The 26,717-nt window shown below is 40.5% G+C and overlaps 1 protein-coding gene and 1 long non-coding RNA gene across 4 annotated transcripts in view; one reads left to right on the top strand and one right to left on the bottom strand.

The window, feature by feature from the left end:
- Positions 1 to 26,717, top strand: part of RNF144B (ring finger protein 144B) — a 73,845-nt gene that overhangs the window by 988 nt on the left and 46,140 nt on the right. The gene's annotated exons all lie outside the window — the stretch shown is intronic.
- LOC146761930 (uncharacterized) lies at positions 21,742 to 26,488 on the bottom strand. Of its 3 annotated transcripts, none has more exons than XR_014943553.1 (3): positions 26,438 to 26,488; positions 25,700 to 25,880; positions 21,742 to 22,000 (listed from the first exon to the last, which is right to left on the bottom strand). It is a non-coding gene; the product is annotated as an uncharacterized LOC146761930 (long non-coding RNA). The 3 variants fall into 3 exon arrangements; XR_014943552.1 differs by having other exon boundaries at positions 26,231 to 26,476; XR_014943551.1 differs by lacking the exon at positions 26,438 to 26,488 and adding an exon at positions 26,238 to 26,384.

Genomic DNA, 26,717 nt, shown 5'->3' with positions numbered 1-26,717 from the left:
ACCTGGATACTGAATTTATTCAATGCATTTGTCATATTTTGTGAATTTAGTCTGATTGGGTCAAGCTTTGGGACAGGATTCATTTGTAAAGTGAACAGCGTGTGATTTAACTGATTCTTCTCTTTAATAGAACTTGCAGAATTGGAAGTATAGGTGTAACACGTTCTTAGCGGGGACAAGAAACCACAGTGGTGTTTTGTATGGCTAAAAGCCATAAGCATTCAGTTCTGGTGATCTTTTTAGTGGAAATTCTGACATGTCAGAACTGAAAGCTTTAGGAAACTATTCTATGTGTATGTGCAGAAATAGCCTTGCAGAGTCACAACGAGAAGGACTTTTAAAGTTATAAAGGAAGTCTTAAAGAATTCCAGTGATGACATTCTGAAATAGTGACAACTTAAAGATAAGAAGCTTGTATTTTCCTCTTTGGTGGCTGTACTTCAAAGGCTTTGCAGATTTCTGTGTCTAGCTTCTCCTTTGTGTGAGGTGGGCTCCACTATAATACCACACCACAAGGTAAGTTGTAAGAGGCCCATAGAGAGCTGCAGGGGTTTAGGATGGACCTGAAGGCTTGCAGTTTCATCATTCAGGTTCTGGAATATATATATATCTGTTTTATATGCTTATATTTGACATCACATCCAAGTATGGGATGTTAGAAATAAGTTGGCAAAAGGACGTTTCTTTAAGTGGGAACCAGTTCGATGATGCTTATTTGAAGTACCGCTTTTGATAGCAGTATTTGTGTTTTGGAGAAGAGGTATTTTTTATGGCCTAACTAGGAGGGTGAGACCCAAAAAACTGTGAAGGGGAAACTAAAAGTAAATACTCTGAAGTCTCTGCTGAGCCTCAGCCCTAAACTAAATGTTAATCAAAAGTATAAAGTCTTTAGCTGTGGTTTCTGTCACTACACTCCTTTTCACATTTCTTTTCGTTTTATCATGCTTCCTCTCGTTTAGTATTTGGAGCATGGTGGAGTAACTTTGACATGCATTCATGACATAGTTCCAAGAAGCATCCATATGCAGTAATGATTAAGAACAGGAGCAAAAGGAAGAGTACATTTAGTCTGGAAGGACAGAATTGCTCCTGTTTCCTGCAGTGGATTCAGCTGGCTGAAGCTCATTGTTTGGAAAAGTGCTGAGGTATAGTACATTAAAATGATGTGGACAGGTTTGAAAGCCGTGAAACGTATCATTCCTGACTAGCAGCTGTGGATATGCTGATAAAGATGTCTTCTTTGACTGAGGTTAAAATAAAGAATGCAGCTTTGTAATTACCTGATAAAGCGATCTGACTTACAGGCTTTATGGTACCTAAGTGAAGGGTATACCTGCTGTTTTAACATGAGGAAGGTTTTGCTCGCAACAAGCCCATAAGAAATTCAAGGGCATCCAGTACTTTACCATGATAAAAAAGAACAAGGATGGTGGAGTAAGAGTGATTAGAGATACTGTGTTGCTAAAGGGAGGCTGGCTGGCTATGTGCTGGGGAGGCTGTAGTCAGTAATGCAGAGTTAGGTTTCTCTTTTATTTTATTTCTAGCACTTCAGCCATTCTTTGTGGAGGAAGACATTGGTTTAAACTCACTGATCTTTAACAGCTGCTCTACCTTTTTTAACTTTCCACACAGAAGAGAAACTTGTAGTCTTTGCAAATGTTTATTGCTTCTTTAAACAGAAAGTCTTTTTCCTATTTCAGTTCTTTTCTCCTGATCATAACAAATAGATTCTGAAATCTTATATGAAACAGTATGTTTACTTATGCTGATGGATCTTTGAAAATGCTTGCTGAAGGTTTAAATGTGCTGTGCCAAAGTGCTGTTAATTGCTTAGGTTTTCATCTTTGAAAAAGAAAAGTCGAAAGTCTTCAATCATGGAGATAGAAGACAGGTTTTCTGTCCTGCTTGTATGAATTGAATAGTCACTTTCAGTGGCATTGGATAAAAGAAAGTGAAGGTTTCTGTAGCTGGGCTTTTCAGGTATAACACTGAGAAAATACCTACAGGAATATTCTGAAGCTCACTCAAAAAATGAAACACTGTGTAGCACTTAGTGAATGGCAGCTGTAAGTACTTAAAATGTTTAGTGAAATTATATATATATATTTAAAAGCAATTCCTATAAAGTTGGACTAAGTTTCCTTGGTAAAAATACCCAAACACAAAAGTAACCTTTTCTTAAATGCAATTCAGTACATTAGTCATTCTGCTTATTTCTTCAGGCACTATCACCACACTGTTTTACACAATCTAATCCCAAAAATAAGACTGCTCCGAAAAACCTTTTGCTTCAAGCAATCCCAACACAAGTCAGAATTATTGCAAGGATGCCACAGAAGGCAAAATTTACTTGCCTGAGGATGAGTGACACCGCTTCTGAAACGTGGATCTTACAAATTAGGCTTTCCAGGAATAACACCACATCACTACCCACATGCATCTGTGGGTAACTGGTCAAAGGTTCTCAGAAAATTCACAGGGTAACTAATTAATATCCATCTCTTGACTACAAATATAAACTGCATAGTCTGATTCATGGGGGAGATAAATCATAAATCTCTTGGAATTTTGGACATTCTTTTCTGTCTCATCTTTTTTTTCCCCTCTTCTGTCCTCTTTTGCCCCATGTATGTTGTAAATACACGTTGTTTTAAATTGTTGTAAATAAACGAATTGCTCCTAATGCAATACTGGACTTCACCGATTTGCTCAGGTAAAGTCAGTTGTTATTTTCTCAGTTCACAGAATCACAGAATTGTAGGGGTTGGAAGGGACGTCTAGAGATCATCGAGTCCAACCCCCCGCCAAAGCAGGCTCCCTACACCACATCACACAGGTAGGCGTCCAGGCGGGTCTTGAATATCTCCAGAGAAGGAGACTCCACCACCTCCCTGTGCAGCCTGTTCCAGTGCTCTGTCACCCTCACTGTAAAGAAGTTCTTGCGCACATTCGTGCGGAACTTCCTATGCTGTACTTTCATCCCATTACCCCTAGTCCTGTCCCCACGCACTACTGAAAAGAGACCAGCCTCACCACTATGGCCCCCACACCTCAGGTTTTTATAAACCTGGATCAAGTCCCATCTCAGCCTTCTTTTTTCAAGGCTTAACAGACCCAGTTCCCTAAGACTCTCCTCACAGGGGATGGTTATATGAAAGTCAGATAAAAGTTGAGAGAGTGATGTATGTTTTGCATAACGCTTCTGCTCTGGATTCACTTGGCTTCTTGTTATGTAATAGATGGTTGACTACAGTGGTCTGCTAAACTAAAGATTACATAAGAGTTATCATCATTGTCTTGTCCCAGTCTCGTCTCTGCATACTCATCACTTAATGAATGATTCCCATTTCCTGATGACACTCTTCTATTTGGTTTTAGGCCAGAATTTAGCTTTCCTGGAAAGCTGATGAGATAATCCCTTGCCTGGTTCTGATTTAAAATGAATAAATAAATAAATTAAATTAAAACTTGTACTTTTTCCGTTTATAAATGTAGCAGGGGAAAGAGGTTGCTGCAACACCGATAATAACTGTAAAACTTGATGATTTTGTCCTGATGCTTTTCTTTGAGGATTTAATAACTTCTGAGATAAAAGGTTGAACAAATATTAAATATAAACCAACCCACTGTCTGTCTGTGACTTATTCTTAGTTACTTCAGGCTAGTACTTTTCCTGTACCCTGGCTGATACCTTGTGTTGTGACTTGTCCTGCTCTATTTTCAAACTGCTGTAAATTCTGCTTTGCTACCACCCTTGGTCACATAAGGCTCCTTGGGTGCTTAGTTAGGTGTCAATGGATATAGTTGTACCCATTATGTTAAGCAGCTTTTATGATGGATGGGAATTAGACTTTTTGATGGTGCTTTGCAGCATTGGTTATAAGATCCTTGATCACACATGAGCTCTGTAACCTGAACGTTCTGTTACACTGGAAGAAGTAGTTGCCTGTCACCTCTCAGAAATAGGTCTTAAAATCCCAGCGCTATAAATATCCATGAGAGTAGATGCTTGATTTGGCTGCCCATGTAAAGATAGAATATTCACATAGCTAAAGGTTTGTGCGGATGTGTGAAGGAGTGTAGACTTGTCTAATCATGTAACATAGCTGATATCTCTGTGAGAGGTTTCACAGCTTTCAAGAAAATTGCTATTTAGTGTTATTAGATCTGTTTGATACATTTCCTTTCTTTTTGGTCTTGAAAAGTAAAAATGTACTTAACATTAAAAAATTTGCTTGACTTTAACTAAAGTTCTAAGGTCTGCCATGTCCCAAAGCCTACTGAAGGGTAGTTAGGTACTGGAGTAGGCTCCCCAGGGAGGTAGTTGAATCACCATCCCTGGTTGTGCTTAAGAGCTTCTTTGGATGTGCTTCTTAGGGATATGATTTAGTGTAGGGTTAGAGTTAGGGTACTGGTTAGGCTGCGGTTGGACTTGATGATCTTCAAGGTCTTTTCCAACCTGGGTAATTCTATGATTCTATGATTCTGTGGTTAAACAATACTCAGAGAAAGGTGTTTTTGCCCACAGTAAGCTGGGAGCTGGTGTATGCTGCTGTTCAAGACAGGCAGGGAAATAGGCAGGTGGACTGATTTAGTTGTTTAGCATTTGCATATGTCACTTCTGACATGTAAATGTGAGTTCAGTTGGAGCCTCTATGAGCTGTCTCATCCGCCCTGAGCTTTGTTAGGTGGGAATACAAATGTAGAAAGTAAAGCAGAACCCAACATTAACTGTGGAAGTTGAGACTGAAAACATATGGCATGGTTCTCATAAGAGCAAGAGTTTAACTATGGCATTTATTTATTCCTTTTCATTCTGTAGGTATGTGATTTTCTTTTTTTCTGGTGTACTGAAGAGATGACTTACCAATTTGGCCTGCAATGTGCACTTCGAGCATCAGAATGATCAATATTATGAAGATGGTATATAATATGTATTATATATATATATATATATATATATATATATGTATGTATGTATATGTGTATATACATGTGTGTGTGTGTGTGTGTATGTATATATATGCCTCAGAAATCTGAGTGCTGTTGGTATAAATCTGTTTTGTGTGTCTGATTCCCTTTGCAATCACCCTTTAGCAAATGTGTTCCCCTTGAGTTTTCATCACAAGTTTTGCTCGTCTTTTCAGAGTCGTTTCTACTTTTAAACTATTAAGAAAAAAAAGGATATGTGACTTTACTTGGCAGAGAAGGTCACATAGCTTGGCTTTCCATCTGGTTAAGTAATTCAATGAAAAATGAGCTGAGCAACAAAGCCATTTTTGTCATTCTTCCGAGTACCTCACCAAAATGCTGGCTTGGAATGCATTCACTTCACACTTCGTCACTGCTACCTTCCTTCCCAGCGCTGAACACAGCCCTCTGTCTTTGCAGCATTTTGGTGTTTCTGGAAAAATAAGTAGCAGTTTCTGGGCTTGCATACATAGGAACATTCAGAAAAAAAAATATTCCAAATTAACAGCGTGGACATTCTGAAATGTTAACACGACCAAACTTCTGAAGTGTCCTAGTTAGCTCATATTAAAATGTTATGGCTACTTCTATTTGGCAGTGGTTTTTGTTTGTTTAGCTAACTTCGAAAGTAAATTAAACAAAAGCGTTCTACAGTCATTTAAAAATTCTGTTTATGGTTTAATTAATAACTTTTAAAAGCTTGTTCAAATTAATCTTTCTGAAGGTTCTGGCTAACAAACCCTGCTAAGTTTTGGTAAGGTGATTAATGGGGTTTCAATGTCTGGTTTTCTGTACTGCTGGACTGCTCCTTAGGCTGCTGGACAAAGATTGTCAGAAGAGCACATATGGTTGCTGTGCAGCTGGGGTAGTTTACAAATGGGATATAGCACAAACTTACACAGAATCACAGAATTGTAGGGGTTGGAAGGGACCTCTAGATATCATCGAGTCCAACCCCCTGCCAAAGCAGGCTCCCTACACCACGTCACACAGGTAGGCGTCCAGTTGGGTCTTGAATATCTCCAGAGAAGGAGACTCCACCACCTCCCTGGGCAGCCTGTTCCAGTGCTCTGTCACCCTCAATGTAAAGAAGTTCTTCCGCACATTCGTGTGGAACTTCCTATGCTGTACTTTCATCCCAGATGATGTACTTACATCCCAAGAAAGCAAATACAGTTGACTGTGAGGCAGGAACAGATTGCTTGCTGTGCTGCAGCAATGGCCCTCTTTGGCAGAAGGTTTAAGCAGGCAGCAAAAAGTGGTAACGTCTTTGGTGTCTTTAGTTACAGGATTTGGCAAGACTCATGTCAGTAAGCCTGTGTATCTGTGTAAACAAGCTTTCTTTTACAAACTGTGATGTGGGACTCTGTTTTTCCTGGAAATCTGCAAGAAGTGGAGACGTTAAGTTAAATTGGTTGGGTGTATTTTTTTTTTCAAGTTAATTTCCTGATATTGAAGACGTGTCTTCCTGAAGATGTTACTACCATGGAATAAGGTAGGATGTACACAGTATCTGTTGTTTCACACTGGCTTCTGGTTTGGGCATTCACTTCTTTGTGGAGTAGTTCCCTGTTGGCTGCCCAGGGAAGTGGTGGAGTCTCCTTCTCTTGGTCTCTTGCGGTCTCAGGGCCGCATTACTTGCTGTCCAAGGCCACGTCTGGACCATGGGTGGGAAGTGACTGGTGTAGATGTTCTGTGAGAGTCCTTGTTCTTTCATTGACACGCATACTTCCTTGGCTATCTTTCCATGTAGCACAGAAGTCTGTTTCTTGCATTGTGGAAATCCCTGACAGGCCATCCTGCAGAAACCGTGTGCAAGAGGGAATTCTGAATGCAGTTAGTGCTTGGATGAAGCAGTCTTTCTTCTCTGAAATTGCAATTAATTCCTGCATAGGTTGATTTGGATGAATGTATGGAATCTTTTGAGTTTATATAGTGCTGGCTCGGAACACTGACTACTTTCCAAAGCTATTGTGCAATAATAGATACTAAATGCCTTTATATAGTTATTCATCACTTTATTCTCCTCCATCTTAGTCTAAACGATCTGGAATTTGCCCTGGTAATAACTTAGAAAGAGCCAGAAAAAATGCCCCCTTAAACATTCCTGATGCTTCCCAAACTAAATGCTCCTTTTTGAGTAACCAAACAGATCACATTCTTTGGCATGGGTTCTGCTCCCGTCCTCGGAAAAACAGGCTTGAAAATGAATTCAAACAGTTCAGAGCAGTTAGAAACAGCTTTATTTATTAATATATTTATTTTTTGGAGTACTGCTAGTTATTGGTTCCTACTTTCTTCTGAGGTTACCTCATTTTCTGCCTGGTGTTCATTCGTCAAGGCTGATGTAAGTATTACTCATAGACTTGTAGTTGTTCTGTGCCGTCTTTTGCTTACGAAGTGTTTAATCCTCACAATATAAACCTTTTCTCCTTGTACACTGTTATTTGTCTGTGCCCTTCAAAAGCTGGCAACTGTCTTGTTTGGACTTTTTACGTTGCGTTTTACTCTGGCAAATAGAATATTAGAACATCTAAGCTTGTATCTATCTGTTTATATCAATTAACACTTTCATCGCTGTTTGAAGAAGTCCAGCAAAACTTTAGGGATATTTTAAAATGCAGAAAAATCAATGAGCTGATGCTTATTTGTAGCTTTTGAGGAGAGGGGTGAAGTGTTGTGTGCGCAGTTACTGTGTCAGTACATTTCCATACACGTTCAGTGTACAACGTGGTGAGACTGGGAAGAGGAGAACAGAAATAAAGCAGTTGCTTTTAATAATAGCACAGGACACGGGAAGAGAACTCATATTTCCTTACTACAGAACTGCTGCTTCCTTATTGGTCCATTCTGCTCGATTTTTCCTCCAACACTTTAGGGAGTAAGAGTAATATGCAGTGATCTTCTCAGAGTGGAAGGATACTGAAGTTGTGAACTCTAATAAAACACGGGGAAGTTTCACGGCAGCCTGGCTGTTCATCCCTTGCAAACAGCACCGTTGGTGGAGGTTGTGCCTGGTACTCTCGCTAGATGGAGCTCCTCGCCTTGCTTACCTCATCCCGAGATGCCAGAGACATCGCTCTGCTCTTCGATTGTGTCCCTTGATGCCAAAGTCAGCTCAGGCCTGGCTCTCTTCCAGAAGGGGCGACCCTGTCGTCGTCTTGCCTTCCACCTCGACATCACGTTATGTTACTGCTCGAATCTGGCAAGATGATTAGGTGGGTAATAGACGTGGTCCAGTTGGAAAGGAAGCAGGGTTTTGATAAAGGCTCTGAGCAGCTCCTGAGCCTGGCAGGTCGTCTGCTGGCACCGTACTACTCTGTGCTGTTCTGGCACAAGGGACAAGTGTGTTTCTGTATCCATTCATGAACTTTCTGTGCTTCCTGGGACAAGAGAAGTCCAGGAAACTGGTCATATTGAATCTTGTCTTTCTTGTTTGGAGTTTGCTGAACTGTCTTTCTTTGTAGTTGCTCAGTTCCTAAGGAATGAGGGTGGGAGGCAACATGGAGCTCTTCTTCCAGGGGAAGCCCACGGTTGCACCATAGTGGAAAAAGCTGGAGGCTCAGGGCCTCACATCTGAATGTTTAAAATAGGAAGTAACAGTGTGAGTAAAGTTGCAGTGCTTTCTTTCCTCACAGTTCCAGTACTTGCTTTTGCATCTGCAGGTTTTTATTCACGTCAAAGGAAAATGGAGTAAAAATCAGAAATATTTTTTTTTTCATTAACAAAGCAAAACAAGAACCTATGTTTGAATCTTTTATTCTTTTTAATACTTATTTCCTAGCTGTTATTAAACATCACTTTGTTATTGTATATAAATTCAATTAATTCTAAGATATCCACAGAGATGAGCTCAATGAGGATTTAAAACCAAATTTAAAGTAGCACGAACAATAACTCTACATGTTATTTATTGAACCAAACATTAGATTTTAGCAGGGTCAAAATGGGACATGTTAGAATTGGAATTTCTTTTCTTTTGCCATTGAAAACATGTTGCTTAAAAACTGGAACTCTTTCTTAGTTGTTTAGACATTTGAATGCATTTATGTTAGTCCTTAGATGACTCAGATTCCCACCAGCTTGCTGTGTGTTAATTTGCAAGCACTATAAAGTGCAGGCATTAAAAAAGTCATAGAGTGTGCAGCGTGCCCTTCAGCACTGATTACATGCTCATTAGCTCCTGGTCCCTCATTTGGTTTGCAACCTAGTTCCTTGTCCTCAAAAGACGTGTGCATGTACTACTTTGCTTTGAGTTGCTGCCTAGGGATTAATGAAGCTCTGATTGTCTTCTTGGCTTCCCTTCGTTCATGAGATCCCACTTGTGTATGAGGGTACACAGAGTGAATTAAAACATATGTTGAAGGGAGGAGCTGGGTTGGTACATTGTATAAAGCGACTTAGAGTGTGTATGTGATGATAGGCTTGGCACGGCAGAAGGGAACTGGAGGCCCTAAGGGGTCCCTTCATCCAGAATACTAGGTTTGTGGGTTTACTGAGTTACTGCCTCTCTGTGTCTGCCCCCTTGGTAAGTGCCTCTGAGCAGTGACTTATTGCTGTTCACTGGCCATTTTCCCTTGCCTTGGCCCTCCGACAGATATGAGAAGTGAAGCTGTTACTTCAAGCACAATTCTTTAGTGACCCTGGGAATTACTGCTTGTTTTAACAAAGTATTCTTTTCACGTCTACAGTCTCAGTGAAGTGGGACTGGTCGGGTTCTTTAAAATAAATCTGTATTATCACTAATATAAGAAAAAAAATCAAATACCCTATTTCAGAGCATCATAATTAATTTGTTCTAGTGTCGGTCTGCTTTCTTTCATGCTGCTTTTCATTTACTAACAGAAGCTGAGGAAGAAGGAAATCATAACAGGACACAGAGAATGTAACTCATTTTGATGGAAAAATGTAATAATTGTAAAGTAGCACTGAATTTCCTCTGGGAAAACAAGGTTTTCTTCTTTGGTATTGCTGTTCTTCATAAAACTGTGTGTGCTGTGACCTTGTGGTTAATGACCTCAACAGAATCGTATCATACATACACTTAAATCAGTATTGGATTTTACATATTTTCCTTTTGCTTGTTATCCCTTGATAATTTTGTTATTACTGATGGGAAACATAAATTTCATTTACATTTAGATAAGGAAATTGTGTTACTGCTAGTAAGCTGGATATGGTTCTAAACCTTTTGTACAACTGCTGGAAAACTGAGATCAGTGAACTGAAATGCTCAGTCCATATTTAAAAAACTACTATGAATTATGAAAGAGGCAGGAATAAAATTAAAAAGATATATATATATATATATATATATATATATATATATATATATATATATATGGTTTTCTTTGTATTATTTTCCTAAAGAGAAAAACCTTTGCTGTAAATAAAGAATTGCCTGTCTTGCTGAGGACAGATGTCATACAGGAGCTGTGATCACATGTTGGAGCAGGAATGGTGAAACCTGTGGGACTGTTTGCCTCCAAGTGAGGTAACCGTGCCCTTTCTCCTTAACCATAAATACTAGCTTCTGCTTTATGCAAGCATTTGCCCTTGCATAGCCATGTGATAGAGAAACTATGGACCTGTGTCTTTAACTGGGACAACTTGTTTTTTTTTTTCAGAGTGCCTGGTATGATACTATGTTTTAGTTCTAGGAGAAGAACAATGTTGATATTCTACCTTTTTTTTCTTTTTTTTTTTTTTTTTCTCTCCCACCGTCCCATTGGGAAGGAGGGGAGTGGGTGAAGGACTGCATGGTGCTGAGCCACCTACCAGGTTAAACCACAACAGCCTGATGTCACAGGTGATTTGTTGTCGGCTAGAGAATTCCCTGATCTCACTGCCCAATTGACAGTGGCTCTGTCAGCAGGTGAGAACAAGGGGATCCAGTCATTTGGTCTTTGAGACAGAAGACTCACCAGAAAGAGGCCCACCATGGGCTACATAGCCCACATGAGAGGCTTGGTATATTTTAGGGTGTCTGAGTAACATCATACTTCAGGAAGTATGGTGTGGAGATGCACTGTATGTGTACAGAAGACTAAATTATGCCTGTGATTACTAGACTAGGAGTTAAGCTACTGAGATTACCTTTTCTTTGTGTCCAGAATATATGGCAAACCACAGGTACGTGAGGCTATCAGTAGACTTGTTGTGGGCAAACTGTATGAATATTATGCCCTCCTTCACAGATTGCACACAACTCTGTACAGCAACCTTTCTGGTGGGGGAATGGATTAAGATAGGAAACTGGCAGATAGGAAACTTAAAGACACAGTCTCCCTAGATGCTTTTTCTGCTGTCCGTGGTAGTTCTGGGGCCTGTGCATCATACCTTATTTCATCAGACAGTTTTGTTGGTCCAGTCCAGCTGAAGAAGTGGGAAAACTTAACAAGTAAGAAGTCTTAAGCTTATTTCAGCTTTTTTAAACTGGAATGGAATATCTCTTCAAGAAGTGAACAGAATCCCAGTGGAAAAAATAACTCTTTGGAGATGCTAGCAGCATTATCTGTTTGTCACAGACTTTCAATACTGATGACTGAATGAGATAGTTAGTTTACTTTCAAGACCGAAGACTCTCTTGACATAAATAATTGTATATCAATGAATGTTATTAATAATGGTTGGCTGAAAGCCCCATTAATCCCTTAAAATGAGAAAGTAATATAGAAATAGTCTCCTGATCAACTAATGAACAGTTTTAACTGTGAAATTTAAATTATTTTATTTACAAAGATGTATCACACAGTACCTAAAATTTACTTTGCTTGGGTTATCTAGGCCTGTTAGCTGTAGCGGTGGAGTCACTGACACTGGGGGTGTTCAAGGAAAGACTGGATGTTGTGTTGAGGGACATGGTTTAGTGGGAGCTATTAGTAATAGGTGAATGGTTGGACTGGATGATCTTTTAGGTCTTTTCCAACCTTGGTGATTCTGTGATTCTATGATAAGGAAGCTCCTCAGCCCTTTTCAATCTTGTTCAGCCTGCAGCAGGTGAACGCTAGAGGGCCCTTTTAGACTGACGCAAAATAGAATAGTGTCATGTTTGTGATTTAAGACAAGTCTGAACTTAACCTGAATTAAAAAAATGAAAATTATTATTTTCATTAGAACATAATGCAGCTTTCCTTTCCAAGAGAAAATGAAGTCACTGCCTTTGAAAGAAGGGAAATGTAGCCTATGGTTATATGGCAAGTATTTGAGCTTCTGAGAGGTGAGACATTTCTATGATCACAGAATCACAGAATGCCCCGGCTTCGAAGGGACCTCAAGGATCATGTAGTTCCAACCCCCCTGCCTGGCAGGGCCACCAAACATACACATTTTACTAGATCAGGTTGCCCAGGGCCCCATCCAACCTGGTCTTGAACACCTCCAAGGACGGGGCATCCACAACCTCCCTGGGCAGCCTGTTCCAGGGCCTAACCACTCTCCTAGTGAAGAACTTCCCCCTAACATCCAACCTAAATCTTCCCTCTTTTAACTTAAAACCATTTCCCAATGATGTAGTCTAGTTGGTTGAAATTTTTATACATTTTTTTTTTTCTGATCAACATACGATTTTTTTTTAAAATTAATGCTTCTTTTCTGAGTGACTGATTTTAAGATGACTACCTGATGTATATTTCTTCCTGTTTGCCCCTCCTCTTCATAATTTCTTTCCTTATCCAGTAGTTAGTTTATCGTAGCCTGTGTACTGTGAAGCCCAAGTCTGCATTGCATTATACTAAACATGAACACTGTGTGAAGAAGTGAGTGTATAGTGTCGCTACACTTGTTTAGAAGTGTTTTTGTACTGCTTTTCAGTAAAGGGTCATATTTCATACAGCTCTTGGATACTGAGGAATGATTTTTAGCTGGTGTGAATTTCCAAAGCAGCCTGGAGAGCCTTTGTCAGCTTACAGTGACTGAAACACAGACCTACTGTGTTTATTCCAGTGTTAAACTGATACTGTTTTGTGAGGCAGGAAAAAAAAAAAAAAAGCTGAAAAACCTGCTCCATGTTGATGGGAAAAAACATAAAATAGCACAGCTCTATAAAGCTGTATGGGAACAGTAATCTTTCTGTCTCAATTTATACAGCCTTTGTAAGCAGATATATTTTTCTTCATACATCCTCTTCATTTTCCCTTGTGAAGCAGTCCTTGTGCCTAATGTATTTTAGTATTTTTCAGTGACACTGTGGTGGTGTAGAAAATAATTGATATTAGAGAGAGGGAGAAACAATACAAATTGAAATCATTATTATGAAATGCAATTTACATCACTCTAGGCAGCATATTGTCTGAAGGAAGCTTGAAATGATGTATCAAAATTAATACAACTGTGCTTTGAAATTGAAAGCTTTTGCATACAGACAAATGTACACACTTGTTTCAAGTGCATAGGTTGAGTGTTCAGAAAAATGAAGGGCATTTTTTCCCTATGGCAAGTCAATCATCCAGGAAGCAAACGAGACTTGAAAGACAGGTTGTGAGATAATTGTTTTGTGGGACTGATGTCCTAGAAACCAATGGAGGCTTCTGTGTGTTAAATAGTATTGAGAGCAGCAGAGTAATTTGACGAGATATTATTTGGATGTCAAGTACCCCATTTTCTTGGATTTTCCCGATCCTACTGTACAATTTGTAGCCACAGGTAAAACTGTCCTATTTTTAGCTCTTGGTGTGGTTGTTCTTACCAAATGTTCAGCTTCCAAGTGGTCATTTTTGGAAGTAAATAAAGGTAATGGTGTAGCCAGCATGCAATAAGAAGATGGTTTTGAACCGTTTCAAAATCTCAGAGAGTTTTCCATTCATCTTTTCTTTCTGATTCTTTGAACTTGATGACTCAAAATATCAGTTATCTGAGAGAGGGCTGTGAATTTACAAGCAGGAGGGATAATGAAGGAGAAGGAAAACTGCCACAGACCCAAATTATCTCCTAAACATTCTTCCCCATGCATAACTCTGTTGCTCCTTGCTGGCACCCACTCTGTATGGTGATTTGGGAGTCCTTCCAGACTTCTTCTAAGTATTGATGCTTCCTTCTCACCACCCACTATAATCCACCTCCTAGCACTTCCTTCTTGGCTTTCTCCCTGCTCTTCTCCCCTAACCAAGTTGCATGTTTCTGGTCCAGATATGAAGACAAAATTAGTTAATTTCTTCTCATCCTCAGGGCAGTAGCATTCAGCTTTGCTGGTCTTGCTGAGAAGCACTGAAGTCATTCCACGGAGGATAGCACAGCTGTTTTACCCTATACATTGCTGATGTCATATCAGTCAATTTCCAGAATCAAAGTGCTTTCATTTTCTTTCAGGATGAGTGCATGGTCTGCCTTGAATGTGTTTTTGTAGTTCAGTTTGCTGCACACAAAACAGAGCTACGGATGTGGGACTTTATTAAAATAATGTCTTCTGGATGCTTTATGGACAAAGCAACTAAGATATGGACTACTGTGATATTTCTACTTCTCATTGCTGATAAAGCATGATGTATATGGTGTCTTAGACTAGAAAATGACAGGCTTGCATCTGTTTCAACCGGTGCTTCTAGCTATCGCTGAACCAAAATAACATAGGCTGCAGCACAGTTCATAAAGCTTGCAAAATGGATTTGGCTAATGAAAATGCCAGCCAGGTATCAAATAATTTGTCAAGGAGAAGTTTTTTTTTTAATATAATTGGCAGTTCACCCCATGAATGCAGTCTAGGATTTAGGGAGAGCCTGTGAGCTTAATCAACAACTATTAACCTAAGTCTTGCACCCCCATACCTCTATGTGGGGACCAAGGAGGTAAATCCCTCCCCACTGTAGGGGTAGAACAAGTCCGAGAGTGCCTCCTTAGACTGAATGAGTATAAGTCTATGGGGCCAGATGGCGTGCATCCCAGGGTCCTGAAGGAGCTGGCTGAGGTGGTTGCTGAGCCGCTGTCCATCATATTTGAGAAGTCATGGTTGTCAGGTGAGGTCCCGGATGATTGGAGGAAGGGTCACGTCACTCCCATTTACAAGAAGGGGAGCAGGGAGGACCCGGGGAACTACAGGCCGGTGAGTCTCACCTCTGTACCTGGGAAGATTATGGAACAGATCCTCCTGGACAACATGCTTGATCACATAAAGAACGAGCATGTGATCCGAGACAGCCAGCATGGCTTCACCAGGGGAAGGTCATGCTTAACTAATCTTGTGGCCTTCTATGATGGAGTGACGGCGTTGGTGGATGAAGGGAAGGCGACCGATGTCATTTACCTGGACCTGAGCAAGGCCTTTGACATGGTCCCCCATCACATCCTCATCTCCAAATTGGAGGGAGGTGGATTTGATGGGTGGACAACTAGATGGAAGCAATTGGTTGAAAGGCCGCAGACAGAGGGTGGTGGTCAATGGCTCTATGTCCAGGTGGAGGCCGGTAACGAGTGGCGTCCCTCAAGGGTCTGTCTTGGGACCGGTGCTCTTTAACATCTTTATTAATGACATCGATGAGGGAATGGAGTGCACCCTCAGCAAGTTTGCTGATGACACCAAGCTGAGTGGTGCAGTCGATACGGTGGAGGGAACGGATGCCATTCAGAGGGACCTTGACAGGCTGGAAAGCTGGGCTCGGGTGAACCTAATGAGGTTCAACACGGCAAAGTGCAAGGTTTTGCACTTGGGCCGGAAGAACCCCAGGCACCTGTACAGGCTGGGAGGAGTTGTCCTTGAGAGCAGCTCGGCAGAAAAAGACCTAGGGGTCCTGATAGATGAGAAACTTAACATGAGCCAGCAGTGCGCTCTGGCAGCCCGGAAAGCAAATGGGATCCTGGGCTCCATCAGGAGAGGGGTGGTCAGCAGGGATAGGGAGGTGATCGTCCCTCTCTACTCTGCTCTTGTGAGGCCCCATCTGGAGTACTGTGTCCAGGTGTGGAGCCCTCAGTACAAAAAAGATATCGAGATTTTGGAAAGGGTCCAGAGGAGGGCCACAAAGATGATCAGGGGGCTGGAGCACCTCCCCTATGAGGACAGGCTGAGGGAGTTGGGTTTGTTCAGCCTGGAGAAGAGAAGGTTGCGGGGTGACCTCATTGCAGCCTTTCAATACCTGAAGGGAACTTACTCCCAGGAAGGGAGTAAACTCTTCGAAAGGGCTGATAATAGCAGGACTAGGGGAAATGGTTTTAAGTTGAAGGAGGGAAGATTTAGGTTGGATGTTAGGGGAAAGTTCTTTACTAGAAGAGTGGTTAGGTCCTGGAACAGACTGCCCAGGGAGGTTGTGGATGCCCCGTCCTTGGAGGTGTTCAAGGCCAGGTTGGACGGGGCCCTGGGCAACCTGATCTAGTAAAGGTGTATGTTTGGTGGCCCTGCTAGGCAGGGGGGTTGGAACTACATGATCCTTGAGGTCCCTTCCAACCCGGGTAATTCTGTGATTCTGTGATTCTGTGATTCTGTGAACTGAAAGCACCTTCAGAGCGTGTTAGTTCTGATTAAAGAAATCCAACCGATGGTCACACAAATATAGGGAATCCTCTTTCATGTATGGTAAATTCTATTTGCCTTAACATGTTCTTTAATTTAGAACATGCCCTGTTGATTCTGTCCTTCAAAGGCATAGCTTTTTTTTTTCTAGAGGAAAAGGTAATGTGTTCCTGGATTATAGAGAGGGGAATAAAGAAAAGAGAGGACAGTGCTGTGCAGGCAGGGTGTGAGCATTAGACCCTGACTTCTGTCATTAAGAATGGGTGGTAATGATCCAAAATCAATCACTGTTACTTTATTATACCACTAGGGGTGGAAATGCTGGAGATGTCTGTGGTTTTGGTTAAATTTACCAGACTTGTTTATATGTAGAAGCCATACAAAAAGCAGTAATTAGTCCTAATCCCTTTTCATAGAAATGGAATGTATTGATAATCTAGGAAAGTGGGTGTTGGATGCTACTTTTGCAGCTAGATACTTTTATGTGTTGTATGCATAGATAGATAGGATTATCTCTTATCTAATCACTGTTATCTAAAGGTGATGGCTCCAGATTTTCTGCTCTGTGGTTCAGCTTGAAGTGGGGAATTTTATATGGGCTGGGGTGAAAAAGAAATTTTACTCCAGAGTAAAGCATCCAAGCATGCTTTCAAAATACAGTAAATCTGTGGTTATGTCCCTATTTTTCCTCTTCTGCATTTTACTTCTTTTCCAAGGCACAGCCTGTCCATAGGTTCCCAACTAATGCTGGATCCTGTAGACTTACTCTCAAGTAACCAGAACATTCCTACTTCTTTGGATTGTGGGTTTCTTCCACAGAGCAAATCTTATTTTAGTCTCTATGAGAACAGTTTAAAAATACAAATGCAAAAAAATGATTTGACTGTTGTTGACATCTCTGTCATAACATGGAAGCTAACGCCATGTTAAATCTCTCACTGACATCATTCTGATCTCTTGCAGTTAGAGGGAACAAAAAACACCACAAGTCCCTTCCTTATGGAGGAATTGTGAGTGCATCCTGAAACTACAGCAGTTCTGCTACTCTGTGGCTTTTCTGGAAGTGGAAGATAGACTTGAGGACCAAAGTCTGAGGCAGCAGCACTGATATTTGTAGGTCACCTTCTAAAAGCAGTAATAAAATGCAACGTGCTTCCAGGCTATTTTCTCTCTCTTGATTTAACTGTGTGAGTAAACTTCCAAAAGCAGATGTGTCCCAATGAAAAATAATAATACCAGGATATTTTTGAAAGATGGATCTTCTGATAACTTTGTCATTCTGATGTGTTTCCTCAAGAGAAACACCAAACAGCATCCCAATGTCTTATAAAAGCAGCTACAGTTTTAGCTTCTGAGGAAAACACAGTGTGTGCAGTCACCCTTTCTATCCCTTTGGCTGCCTGTGTTCCCTGTGGTGATTCTGGGGCTCCCTGCTCAAACTCCAGCAGTTCTTGCAAGGCTGGGAGAAGTGCAGCTAGTGGCTAATTCATTCTGTGTGGCTGCTGCTGGTCACCTGTCGGTATGTGCTGCACTGGGCTGGCAAGAGCTGGTTGGAAGAGGAAGGACAAGGGCTCTGCAGCTGTGTTATGCTGTGGGGTCTAAATGTAGGTCATAATTCCATAGGCAACTAGTTTTCATTCAATCTGCTGTTTCCAGGGTGACATGGAGAGTGGTAGGTATGCTTCTTAGATGCCTTTGTATTCTTAAGATACTATCAAAACTTTCAGTGAGTGGCTGGATAGTAGAGGGCTTTGTTTTGTTCCAAAGATACATTTTGATCTCCACAGAAAATGGAATTATTGAAGGCCTGCTGTGGATAGAAAGCCTGTAATTTGATGGGGAGCTGCACTGGTAGACATATCTAATCTGCCTAATCAACTGACATTGCCATTGAAGAGAAAATGCTGAAAACATGCCTCAACCCACTGGTGATGTAAAAGTGCTTGCAGCTAAATAGATTTTTTGCTTCTTGAGATTTATAGCTCACATATGTTTGCTACAAAACAAAGTTCAACTGAATAATATTACTGTAACTTAGTTAAAGGTTTCTATTGGCAGTATAAATCATGAAGGCAAAGCTACATTCCCTTTTATGTGCATCTGTACTAATGAAATAGAAATTTTGCTTTCTGTGTTCATATTTCTTCACAGTTGTTAAAGGAAGCACAGGCAGTAGTTTTACTGAAAGGGAGCTTCAAAATTGAGGCTGGTGTATGGAATTGCATCAAGAGAGAGCAATTAGGAACGCCAGCAACTTCCTCCTCCAGCTGTGTGTCTCTGAATTCACTTAAAGTTCCTCATGAACCAGTTTGGTGGAGGCTGAAGATGTAATGTTGCCCTATGAGGAGTGACTGAAGGAACTGGGGCTGTTTAGTCTGGGGAAATGGAGGCTGAGGGGAGACCTTATTGCTCTCTTCCAATACCTGAAAGGTGCTTACAGTGAGAGCAGAGCAGGTCTCTTCTCATCGGTGACAGGTAACAGGATGAGGGGAAATGGTCTCAAGTTGTGCCAGGGTTTGTTTAGGTTGGATATCAGGAAAAATGTCTTTACAGAAAGGGTTGTTAAGAACTGGAATAGGCTCCACAGGTTTGGTCACCATCCCTGGATGTGTTTAAAAACTGTTTGGATGTGGTGCTCAGGGACATGATTTAGCAGAGAGTTGTTAGGGTAGTATGGTTAAGTTGTGGTTGGACTCAGTGATCTCGAAGGTCTTTTCCAACCTATGGATTGGAACCTATGATTCTATATGCTAAAGCCCTGTGACAGCTGATCCTAATTGTGCATCTTTTTCAGGCACGATGCCTCCTTCATACAGAGAGTTTTCTTCAGCTTCCTGATGCCAGACACTATTCAATTATCACAAAGACTTTTATTTTTCCCTCTTTCCTTAATATTTGCTGCTTCTTGTAGTGGTAACTTTGACTAGACAGTCTCATATTTTCCTAACTAATCCCCTTTTGTGTTGAGGTAAATATTAAATATAAACATTATTTAAAGTATTCAGTATCTATCTTATTCTTGAGAAGCCATTGAATAAATATTAAGAGGTGGTTTTCAGGTGGTCTTATCTTGATAGTTGAACTCTTTGCTCAGCAGCTTTATGAATGTGATAGGGTGCAGGAGCAGAGGAAAGCCTAGGTCCAAGTTTCCTAGCAGCTTCCCAGACAGTGCTAAATGCGTGAGTGATTTTGCCTTAACAGAAGCTGAAAAGCTCATTAGCAGCCATCAGTTTTGTTTTGAGCGTATATTAAAACAAACAACGTAATTGTATGATCACATTACATGGCATATGTAATTAACTAAATCTGCAGGTTGACAACATGCTGTGTGATCCTTCAAACATTCAGGCTTGACACTGCTGCTGTCAGCTGTTGTTAGCTTCAGTGTAGTTTTATCTAGTGTGAGGCAGTTTTCATGTAAGGATGTCTATAACCGTAGACAGACAAGGCTGTGAGGAGCACAGGTGGACTGATCCTGCATTTTCTTGCAGGTGTCAGTATGGTGGGAAGAGGGTGGAAAAAAAAAGAGGACTGATCCAGTTGGAGCTGTCTGGGAAAAAGGTAAATTGTTTTTCCTTGGAAGGAAGTTGCTCTGGAGCCAGTGGCACTTCTCAAACATAAAGGTTTTCCTAGGAAATTGAAAACTACAGCAAGTCAATGCTCAAGACGTGAGGATACAGGGAGCAGAGTTCCCTTTGTGCATGCTGGGCATCAGTTGCCAAGAAGTACTGGGGATCTGCTACTTGAATGAAGTTAGGCTTGATAAAGGCATTGCTTGTGTCAATTAAACAGCTTAATCAGACTTTTAAATCACAGAATCACAGAATGACCCGGGTTGGAAGGGACCTCAAGGATCATGTAGTTCCAACCCCCCTGCCTGGCAGGGCCACCAAACATACACCTTTACTAGATCAGGTTGCCCAGGGCCCCATCCAACCTGGCCTTGAACACCTCCAAGGATGGGGCATCAACAACCTCCTTGGGCAGCCTGTTCCAGGGCCTAACCACTCTCCTAGTAAAGAACTTCCCCCTAACATCCAACTTAAATATTCCCTCTTTTAACTTAAAACCATTTCCCTGTGTCCTGCTATTGTCAGCCCTAAATGTAGAAATGCGTACCCAAAGGCTGAGGTAATTTGATCCCTTGGTGACAGTGTTAGCAGAATTTGGGTCTTGGACTCTGAGGAAAGGTAGTGCTCTGTGTGGCTGCAATGGGTTTGAGTCACGCTGCTGCTAACTCCTCTGCAGAGCTGTGCCAACCCACCAGCATGGAGATGGACAGACAGAGCTTTCTAGAGCCTGGTATCTGCATACTTCTGCATCTATGTTTCAAGTAGCTGGCCTGCATAGAGAGAGCTTTCCAGAATGGTCTTTGGAGCATAGTTTGATTTGTGGTGTTGCAACACTCTGCTTTGTTTCTAGCTTCTAATCAGCACTAAAAGTGAGCTAATCTCTACTAGAATGATTTCTAAATATCATTTTTCATGAAATTCAGTTACCAAAGCTGTAATTACAGATGCCAGGGAAAGTTCCTCTCAGTTCTGTGTGTCAGTAAAATGACTTCTTTGTTAAGAGAAGTCTCAGGTTGTGGAAGAAGGCTACAAAGCAAAATGCAAACCTTGCCAGAAACACCTCCGCAGTGAGGTGTTGACAGTATCTGTGTGATGATGAAGCAATCAGTGCACCCAACTGATTACTAAAACAAGTTCTTCACATACCTGTCTGAAACAGTGGTGTTTTTTGAAGGAGAGAGGGCAGGTGGGGAAGGGATTTGTGGCTAAACTGAGAAAAGGTGTAAAAATGAAAAAATCCATATTTGTGCTTTGGTTGATCTCACTCAGGCTTTCAGCTTCATAATGAAGTCAAGGGACTCAGTGTTTGAGATCAACTAATGCTGCAGTGTTTCTTGTGGTGCTTAGGGCTGGAAAAGCATTCTGCCTCAGTTTCTAAAATCTGTTTGAAAATCTGTTTTAACAGTGACAAAACAAGCAATTCTGGAAATAGCAAAAGGAAAGGTGTGGTCTAAGATGTTACTGTTCCGTCAGCATTAGGTGTTACCATCAGCCATCTCATAAGGGTAGGCCTTCAGGACAGGGTGCCCTGGGAGGATTGCTGCTGCTGCTTTCTGCTTCTCTGTAATTCATTATTGTTCCTTTGTTTTCTGCCAATGTCATGCTTGCTCATCCTTTCCTGCTTTTTTTTATGTGGCCCCTTCTGTTTAGATAAAGAACCTTGCCTTGTTATTCATAAGGTAAATATCTTCTCTTCCTTCTGCTTCTTCACTTCCTCCATGGCTTCTGTCTGTGGTCAGCCAACAGTGGTGACTAGTCAGCTGTCAGTCAAGAATTTTGGTAATTTATTTTCTTGATGAGGAGGAAAGGAAGCTAAAGAAGACAGGTCAAGTACCCTGAATCATTTCACTGTAAGCAAAAGTAGCTTCTGTCTTCTTCCAGTCACACCTTTCCTCCCTTACTTTTCTTGTTTTATAGTTCTTCCTTGTTGCTTCTGATCACATCTCAGACCTCTTTGGGACAATGCATCTTCCCATGTGCTACCTCACAAAGGAACCACTTTGGAGTGGGATATAGAAATCTGTGAAAAAAAATGTAATTATACCAGGTCACTTAGTTAATTTAACTCATTCTCACAAAATACAGCCTATAAGCTTTTTTACTAGTAGGTTAGGACCTGTCAAACAGGTGTTACCTAAAGAAGTTACCTTCTGATGAACCTATGCACATGTTAATGACAAGCATAAAAATTTGAGGTCATGCATATTACATTTCCAGTAAAACAGGAACTCAGATGTACATTCTATCAGGAAAACTGTTGGTTCATCACATTTCACAGAGAAAGCCTTTTAAGGCAGAATATGAAATGCATTGATGTGTGCTATATATCTCTATAGACACAAATAATCATAAACTACAGCCATAATCACATAACTTGGACTTTTGCTGAGGGAGTAAAATAATTATTCTGAAGGAAAGGTGAAAAGATTTAGGTTTCTAGAGTGGACTTTGGTCCACAGGTTTCAGGCAAGTAACACAATGCTGATCAGCCAGGATGCTTCAGGTATCACCTGCAAAACCTTTTGTGTGTCTGAGATCATAAGACAAACACCACAAGTGCTAAAGAGTCAAAGGGAAGAAAGTGGGAAGTCAGAAGGAAGAAATCAGGAAATTATTCAGAAAGTACAGTGGCCTTCCATGGTCTCATGGCTTCTCTGCAGGCATTCATTATTCATTTTATGTTAGCATTTAGCATTCAAGCATTTCTAAATGCTGTGTGCATGGTATTTATCTGTTCTACTGATCTTTCTTAGCTAGGCCAGATTGATTGAAATAGGCCATGCATGCACTTTGTACTGTTTGAATGATCCATTTGTATTATCTTCCAAACAAATAAAAGCTATTTCATCAGATCAGGGATGCTAACAAAAAAGCCTTTTTTGTCATGACTGACTTTTCATTCTGTTTGTTCATTTCTGATTTCCCTGTTGAACATGTTATGTTATGTTACTTTGCTTTCAACTTGAAGCTGCTAGCCTGGAAATGCAGCACATTTTACAGTCTGTAACATAGCATACAAGAAACCTGGGGGAATTTTTTCCTGGCAAAGAAGTTTTATGGGGAATTAAAAATGATTATCATTAAAAATGAACATTAGGTGCATACTGAGATTTGGTTACTTTTCCAAAGTTGAAGTATGTTTCTAGTAAAGCATAGAATAAATAGTGTTTTCTGCTGCAGGTATTTGTTTGTTAAGTATGTAGAAAGCCTGTAACAGATGTCCTGAAATCAGCTTTCATTGGTCAGAACTAGCTAGTCAAATGAAAACGTTTCCCCTTTGCTTCTCACTGTCCATAATAAAACACTGAGGCAACCAAAATACAAAAAGTTTGTACCTAGGGGACTTGAGACTTGTGACTGTAGAGAACAGTGACTATTGCCATGTTTCTGTAAAATCCTTGGAGGTCTGAAACTGAGTTAAGTGTTGTGCTTATCCTCATGTGTTAGGGAAACAGATGATGTGGATTATGCTATTCCTATGCCAGTATACTTGACAACTTTTCAAGTCACTGATGTGAAAGGGCAGGCAGAGCTCTGCTGGTATTCATTTTGGGGTAGCATCCAGTCAGAAAAGTGGTGTCATATGCAGGACTCACTAATCAGCATGTGTCATAACTTACATTGCCTAGGATCACATTGTAAGTGATACTTGAAATCTGGGGCTTACTGTTTTATTGTTAAAGTTTAGTAGTGCTTGCCATACAAATCCAGAGAAACTATGTTTCACTAAATTTACTGTTCTCTAATTTTTCCTCATACAAGTTTGGTGCCTAAAACCCACCCGATAAATAGATCTTCATTCCCAAGAAAAAAACATGGTTGTGATATCCTCTGAATGAGAGAAGTCGTTTTCTCATTGTTTGTTTTATCAACATGCCTGGAAACAATCAATTTAACAATCAAATCCTTAAGTATGTTAACTTAAAATAGAATTTTCAGTTGCAAAGATAAGTTTGTTGGGCTGTTGATGGTACAAAGACAACAAAGAATTCATTGGTCATCAGTCTGGAAATACTGTAATAGGAGGAAATCTTAAGCCTTGACACAACACCAGTAACAAACTTTGGGTGGTCTAGATCAGTGCAGAGATGGATGGGCCTCTTGGCCCAGCTGGTATCCAACTCAAGATTTGATGATGCCTGGGGTGTTGCATGTTCCGATTTTCACTAAATGACAAAAGATTTCTTGGGTGCTTCTGGCCAGCTGAAGCAGGCTAAAATGATTTCATTGTTTCCCAGAGAGACAGTCAGTGAGCTAAAGCTGATTCTTGGAGTATTTCCTTCACCATCACTATCTCCGTTCATTCTGTATTCTGTTTTGTGTACTGGAAATTAACTGCAGCAAAGCATCCATCCAATTTCCTGTGAAACATTAACTTCATTTATTCTTCCTACATGTTTTTCAGTTCCCTCCTCTCTCTCCTAATCCTATTGACAACAGAAGAAATGACACAAAAGATCAACTGTTGGCTTTATGTAAAATATTTCATCAAAATGGTGAGTCACTGGAAAAAGATTTCTCACAGTGAACATACACGCAAATATCCACTTAGGTCTCCCAAACAAAAATGTTATCAATGAAGACAAAGGAAGTTGTTATGTTACTTTTTAAACAGCCTTGATTCATGTTTCCTGTCATCTGGCTTAAGGGAAGAGAAATAAATCTTCCTAAAAAAAAACCCACCACAGTAAAACTGCTAAAAACTCTGAACGTTTAAACCAGTACAATCAAGAGTAAAACTATAGTGAAAATTGAATTATCCCCTGCTCTACAAATGCTGTTCTCATGTACCCAGTTTGAATTCTGCATATCACACCACGTATTGATACTTTTTAAATCTAAAGATAAGAATCTGTTACTATTAATATTTTCTCTGACATATTCTGATAATGGTTGTATTACGAAAGGATGTCAGATGGATTCTTGGTTCTTCTTGAATTGCGCTAGGTAATTTCTCTGAGGTTTGCTCAGTAGGAAGCAGAATATTTGCTCTAGTTCTTGTCAGCCCAGTGAGATACTCTGGCCATTTTTGTAGCTAATGCCCACGGCAGTGAGTCCCCTGGGATACCCAGAAACTGGTGAGGTGTTTGTGATCACCAGCAAGGATGTTGGAGATTCTGTGTGTCTGATGTCTGCCACTGCCTTTGCTTTGTGCAAGTCTACTGGGAATTGCTGTTTGTCAGAATTTAGGTTATGCTGCCCAAAAAGCTGAGACTCTAGGCAATAACCTGTAAGGTTATTTTAAGAGCTGGTCTTAGAAAAAAAAAAAAAAAAAAAAGAACAAAAAATAGCAACATGTATTACACTGAAACAGCTTTTTCCTTTTTTTTTCCCTTTTTTTTTTCTTTTTTTTTTTTTTTCCCCATGCAATGTTAGGAATATTCTAAAAGTCTTTTCCTTCTTTTCACTTGCTTTTTTCCCCCCTCCAATACAGCAAATGTATCCTATGCGTAAATCAAAAGCAGGGAGGGAAGGAGAATGTTATGATCTTTCTCTTTTCATGCTGTTAATTTCATTACAAGGAAATCAACTGGTTTCCCGTTAGCCCCTGTTTCTCCTTAAACTTCATGTTCTCTTGTAACTCCTTGGCACACTTCAAGATCCTGGAAGTTTCTTACTGTCTGCTTCCTGCAGAGGGAGTGGGAGCTAACTGGGGTCATATGGGAAGTGAGAGAAATGTCAGAGAATGGCCTGACTTGGAAAAAGCCTTACAGATTACCTAGTTCCAACACCCCTGACATGAGGGGTTGTCAGGACTTCTTCCACAAAAGTAAGCCAGTTTTTTCTACTCTCGTCTAAAACCTCTTTTGTTTCTTCCACAAGGCAGCATCCCTGCACCAATGACTGCTTCATAACTTTGGAAATTGCCTTTTCTCCAGATCCGCAAACCTCAAGTTGTCCTAAGGATAATCAAAGGAGAAAAGTTAGTTAGTTACTAGTTGACAGACTTCACTAAGCATATCTTCATTACCTTAAATTCATATAACCTGGTTGAAGAAAGATAAAACTCATGGAATCTATGCAGACTCAGAATTTATACTTGAAATCAAGGAGATCAATATAACTGCTGCTCTTCCCTGTCATTGGCTGTAATAGCCATAAAAGTAGGTGCCTCAATCTTATCTCTGTCTTTCCTGTCCATGACTCCAGAAGTTATAGTTAAAGCAGTGAAGTCTAGGCTGAAATGTATTATTAAGCTTCCACATTAAATGTCCCCTCCCCAGCCCCCTTCTCTCCCCCCACTTTTCACCTCCTACCACAAATAGAGCCACAACAGGCTGAGGCAAAGCCTTCATCTCGGAGCATGGTTGGAGTTGGAAGGAATAAAGCTGTCTTTTAATATCTCCAAAATAGGGCAGCTAAAAGCTTGAGGCAGGACAGAAAAAAAAAAGACTAGAAATGGAGAAGTTAAAACAGCAGGCACATTTTTATCTTATGACAAGGACAGGTTGATGACCTGTTCTGTTACAGAGAAAGTTTCCTGTGTTAGCTGCCAGTACGGTTTTTCCCTCTCTGTTTTTAAACTGATTCCAGTATCTGGAATCATTTCAATTCTAGGTACACGACCAAAACATGTGGTTAAAAGTCAACAGAATGTATCACTTTGGGCACACAGTCAAAAGGAAAAAAACGTCTGTGCATGCCCATGCCACGCTCTGGAGCTGCTCGTGAGCATGTATGATAGAAAATAAAGTCATTTAATCCAGCCTTGAGTTTTTCCCATGCAATCTTTATAT

The sequence above is a fragment of the Coturnix japonica genome, chromosome 2 (assembly GCF_054131305.1).
Source record: "Coturnix japonica strain WE chromosome 2, WE-NBRP24, whole genome shotgun sequence".
In the NCBI taxonomy this organism is placed as follows: Eukaryota; Metazoa; Chordata; class Aves; order Galliformes; family Phasianidae; genus Coturnix; species Coturnix japonica.
The sequence above is the reverse complement of the archived record's forward strand: the minus strand, read 5'-3'. Positions and strand labels throughout refer to the sequence as shown.